The 5706-nt window shown below is 37.0% G+C and overlaps 1 long non-coding RNA gene across 2 annotated transcripts; it reads right to left on the bottom strand.

Annotated features, from left to right (window-relative positions):
* Window positions 1-2666: 2666 nt before the first annotated feature.
* On the bottom strand, window positions 2667-5032 carry LOC144994162 (uncharacterized). Of its 2 annotated transcripts, XR_013657590.1 has the most exons (3): window positions 4717-5032; window positions 3706-3906; window positions 2667-2875 (listed from the first exon to the last, which is right to left on the bottom strand). It is a non-coding gene; the product is annotated as an uncharacterized LOC144994162 (long non-coding RNA). The 2 variants fall into 2 exon arrangements; XR_013657589.1 differs by lacking the exon at window positions 4717-5032 and having other exon boundaries at window positions 3706-4709.
* Window positions 5033-5706: the final 674 nt, after the last annotated feature.

Genomic DNA, 5706 nt, shown 5'->3' with positions numbered 1-5706 from the left:
TATAGGAATATAAATATTTGATAAATATCTTATCAAATAGGAAAAACAAAAACGTACTTGGTAGCAGAGGTAAATGTTTAAATTGTGGCCTTGTTGGATTGTCATGCAATAATAAATCATGTCAGAAAAACTTCTATTCAAAAATTTAAGTTAAGAAACCATTATTGCCAAAAATTGTTGATTTTCTAAAGTTTAATTTCTACAAGTTAACTTTCCATTAGCAAATAGTAGTCTGAGTGTACTACAAGTATCCTCAACATTGCAGTCTGATTGTGGAAAATCTCCATTAATAAGTCACATCTAACCCTTTTAGAATTTATTTTAATGCTTAGTAGTTGGTGGCATCTCATATTATCTTTTACTCATTTTATGGATTTCTTATCTGTCTTTTATGTATTTTGTTGCTTTGTGTCATTTTATGCGGCTCTATTTTAAGATGTTCTTGCTAATCTGCTCAATTTTGAAAGTTCCTCTATTTATATTTTTTATCGTAAAGCACTTCGGTTCCCTGATGGTGTTGTGTGTTTCTATGTAAATAAAGTTATATTCATTCAGAAGTCATATTTAAGAAGATGCCTCTTAAACTCTCAAATTTTAGTACATTTGACACCTATATCTTTAGAAAATAGTTGTTTGTTTATCGTAAGTGTACTACAAGTATACTTAGTCCATACTAAAAGAGAAGCAGTACTAACGGTTGACTTTTTTTATAAACTATCTATATTTTATAAACTTAAAATGTCCCAATGTACTCCGAACAAATCATCAGATATTATACATGTATTGTATACTTGCTAGAGTTATGTTCGACTGTACTTAATAAAGTAAACCTCAAGTGTAATACTTTTTGTTAGATGTTTCCTGACAGATCTTGGATATACTTTTTAGAATCAAATCAAATGATATTTCCCAACATCTAAAGAAGATCAAAGTTAGTCATACAACTGCCCATATTTTGGTCCTTTTGTTTTCGAATGGATTTGCGGTTAAAAGGTGTGGCGTTTACTTTAAAGTCGTCCTTTGTTCCTCGTAAAGAAAACCTACACCCTTGGTTTTGGGTGCCACAATGTCACAATGGATTACACGGCCCGCTGAATACAGTGACAGCAGGCAGACGTGACCAAAGGTGATTCGAGCCACGGCAGAGGTCAAAGGTCAGGTTGCTGCTAATGATTACCTGGTGAAGCGTGCGGCCTCAGCTTGGTGTTTGTTTGTGTCGTCATGGTGACAGCTCAGCCTGCTGTTTAACACTGTCATGTCCTTGTTATGAAAAAAACAAACATTTCTGTTTTTGTGAGAGGACTAAAACAGATTGATTTTTTTGAGAATTTTTTCTCATACCTGTTGATGCTGAAAAGTAAATTACAAAGTAAATTAAAAAAAAATATAATCTTTAACGTCTTCTGTAAAACATTTAGTTAACAGATTTTGACCATGGCTTACATTTGTCCTCCTAATTTGACTGAAAATACCACAAAAACAAATGTAGCATAGCAAGAACTTATATTTATTTGTAAAAAACAAAAACAAAAACACATAAAATTTGTTTTGGATATTGAATATTCTGAGATTTAAAGGTAATATAGTAGCCCAAGCATTTATTGAATTTAATCACCATTGTACCTGTTTCCACTGCATCAGAAATAGCCAAAGTTTTTTGCACGTTTAGGTTTTCTGTTTCTCATTCTTCTGTTGGCGCTGCTTCCTGACTCATTAGGTGACGTGGAGCCATCTGTGTTGCTTTGTTTTCCCTTTGAGACGTGACGTAAGGGGAGGAGACTTGGATCGATGGTCAGATGCTTTGCCCTTTTATGCTGCAAATGTCACACTTCATGGCTTCTTTTTATTCATTCGTCAAGCAACCCATCCCTTTTTCCACACCTGTTGAATCCTCTTCAGGGTCACATGGAGTTGGGAGCTGAACCCAGATGTCAGCCAGCAAAGGACAACGGAAAATAACAAAATATACACCAAAAAATACTATCAATTACAAAGACACCAGATGTGCTTAGTTTTATGTTGTGTAATTTTTCTACATCATCTAAAAGTACTTATCACTGTTGGTAAAAACATAAAATATTGCGTTAATTTGGGGGATAATTTAAATTAAACACACACAATAGAAAATAATCTTTATATCTTCTTTTAAAATATTTTGAGAACGTTCCCAGTGATCTTTTTATTATGAAAAAAAAAAAATCCGACTAACATTTATTTTTCTACAACATAGTTTCTCCAAAGCGGCAGTAGTTCATTAGAAATTCACCTTTGAGTTATGGGCGGGACTTTTGGCACCTCCCATTTTCAGCGTACTTTCAATGTCAAATAACACTCTTTTTCAAACTGTATGTTCTCATATATTTGCTCCTAAATCACAGCAATTTGAATAAATAAATACTTAGAAAAGCAGTTTTTAAGCTTAGTTTTATCGATATATTTCCTGTATATTTAGAAAACTGCCACAAGAACATGTTAAAAACATTAAAAACACAATTTAATCAGAGTGAGACGTTAAAACGACTAACGACAGATTTATTTACGGCTTGACACAACCTTTTTTTTTGCAGCTTTTAAAATTTCTTAAACTTTGTGATTATTGTGAACAAATGTGGAAATTATGCTTTTAAAAATATATATATTTTGTGATCCTGCTCAAAGAAGGCAACTTTTTTACTTTTTATTATTTGATGGTGCTTTATTAAATTAAACAATTTGAATTGATTTCATAATTACAAAACAAGTCAAAAGGGGCTGCACGGCGGTGAGGTGGTTAGCTCTGTCGCATCACAGCGGGAAGGCCCTGCTGGTTTCGGTGTAGAACCGCCATGTTCATCTCGCGTGTGCGTGGGTTTTCTCCCGGCACGCTGGCCTCCTCCTGCAGTTCAAAAACATGCGTCACAGTTAGGCATCCTTCAAGAGCATGTATCTGCCCCCTGTGATGTCCATGTGTATAAGAGGCTTGACTCTCAACGGGGCTCCTCATCAGTCAGAGCTCTGTCATGCAAAGATCTAACCATTCTTAACAATGTGAGGCTCAAAAGTAAAAATTATTTAAGAGGCTGGGATTGGAGGAAAGCACATAAACAACCAAAGATATCTCATGAGGATCCAAATCTCCCAGATCTGAATTTAAATCCAAACTGCAGCATTTTATAAAGCATTCTCCTCTGTGATAACTGTGCACTGAGATCTGGACTCACATTGCTCAATATCCCGTGGCTTTGACTATTTCTATAAATTTATTTTGCCGAAAAGCCAAAACTTCGATAAAAAGAAGATACATCGACTAAAAGTTTAACTTCTTTGTTAAAACTGAAATAATATCATAAAAATAAATATTTTTGAAAAGACACTTGCAGATTGAAGTATGTCTGCAGTTTTGTCCCCAGAATGAAAGAGTCCAGGGTGAATTTACACAGTTTTAACCCTTCAACCCCACATCTATGACTATGCTGAGGGCGTTCCTTCATACTTTGATGAGCCACCTGCCTCTGACAAGCCCTCCTCTAATTCAAAAGCCTGAAACCCCACAAGTAAAGACAAGGATTACTGCCATCTGTTGGGTTTTAGCATAATCTGCCTAATCAATTCCAAAGGTTTACTTCTGGTTTATAATGTTTCCACCTGTTTCATCTCATCCAGTTTAAACACAAGCAGCGATTTTTATCACCCAGGCCACAAGGCTTATCTTCATTCGTAGCTTACTTTTTGTGACACACAGGCCTTCTTGTGTTAAGTGACCCTGAATTGTTTCTTTGTCTCTCCTCCTCCAATTGGGCGTAGCATCCTGCTGGAGTGGGGACGGTTGTGGCTGTGGGATGAGGATATTTGGTTCTGCGCTTCCATTCGCCTCGTTGGCCATAACTCTGATCTCAGTCGACGAGTTTCTCACACCCCTCAGTCCAGCTGGAAGACAGGAAACAACTGTCTGCGGCTGCGGGAGTCGCATTGTTGTGTCATGTGAACGTTGTGATGGCAATTGGCAAAAAAGCACGGGCTAAGCAGGAATGCAGCACGCAGATGGTGGATCTTAAGGAATCCCACTTCTGACGCAAGGTCAGGGAAGAGGAATCTGCTGCCGCATCCCTGTTAAATGAGAAGCAGCAGTGAAGACACATGAGATGTCTGCAAACTGAAATCCCCTTAACATTGAACTTAACAACCCCACGTCATTGTCTTTCTTGTGAAAAATACATGAAAAAAAATATATATATAAAATTTGTGGAAATTCCATCCTTTTGGTTTTTTAATTCCACTTGGTAATTGGTTAGCTTGTTTTGTTTAGCACATATTTAAAGTTACATCTCTTTTCGCATAAAAATAAAAACTATATTTCGTTCCTTATTTGTAGAAATGTACACTTCTAGCTCTGGGAAATAGCCTACCAACGTGAGGAAAGCAGTAAAAAGAGAGCCTTATATTTTTAACTGCCTGGAACGAATAATAAGGTATTTCTTGTTGGTTTATCCCCCCAATAAACCACTTTTCTTTATCCACAGTTTGTTTCAATTGTTGGAGTTTGCAAAGTTGCATGTAAAATTAGAACTAACACCTCCCAATAAATAGGCTAAATTATCCTTGCCCCAGCACACCACAGAGAACAAGTTGGTACGGTCATCTTTTGGTCAAATAAATCATTTAGGTTTTTGTCGTCATGCTTTCATTATTTTCAAACCTGACAGTGACAAAGTTATAGAGACATAGTCTCAGGCTTACATTTAGATCCCAGATGCCAGCTCAGATGAGGAAAAGGATTTTATTTAGGAAATAATCAGAAATGCGATTTTGAGCTTCATTGTCTTAATAAATGTCCTCCACCATCAGAAAAATGCCACAAGAACATGTCCAAAACACCAAAAAACCTGATTTTCACTAGAGTGAGTCTTTAAAGTAAAGAAAAAAAATAAATCTTGTGTCAGTTTGAAACAAAAATTGATGAAGCTTTTCCTGTTTACTGGAAGGAAATGAAGGGCACCGACACCACCCCTTCCAAGAAGACGTCATCCTGCCACCATCCTGAAGTGAAACAAGGAGGGAATGTGAGAGTGACATAACAACCTGATGAGCAGAAACTGAGACGAGCCGGAATGCGGCAGGGAGTCGGACTCGCCCATCAGCTGAGAATGATGCCTGTATAAGGTTTTAAACTTGTGACATTCTAGACATGCCCATCCTTATCATGAGTCACTTTTGCAGCTTAAATTTATTTTCCTTGGGTGAGAAAAGCCCCTGGAAAAATCTCCTCGCATGAGCAGCAGCTATAATCATACAATTAGGAACTTTTCTGCAGGAGCATCAAATCGAAACCAAAATTACAGCCATATAAATTCTTAGTAATAATTACAAAGTGAGTTGAATTGCTGTCATATACTGCCCCAGATAAAGTGGAATAATCAGCTCATGTTCTCAGAGGATCATGCAGCACAGCACGTTTCCCAGAGTTTTATTCTGACCCTTGCACGTCATCTAAAGGTCCCAACTACCACAAGGAATCATGGGAAATTCACCAGAATCACCATGACACCATGTTTCACTGTCAGAAAGTATTTTGACCTTTGACCCCTCCTTTAATCACGAAGCAAAAGATGACATATGACGGGTATTTTGTGTATGGAAAAACAGGAGGAGCTGCTCACACAGGGACTGACTTTGAAAGTCACGTAGGACAATTTACAGTAAATAGAAGAGCACTGCAGGGATTCCACC

This window comes from Oryzias latipes, chromosome 8 (genome assembly GCF_053564925.1).
Source record: "Oryzias latipes strain Hd-rR chromosome 8, Olatipes_Hd-rR_3.1".
NCBI lineage: Eukaryota > Metazoa > Chordata > Actinopteri > Beloniformes > Adrianichthyidae > Oryzias > Oryzias latipes.
Note: the sequence above shows the minus strand (reverse complement) of the source record. Positions and strands in the feature narration are given on the sequence as shown.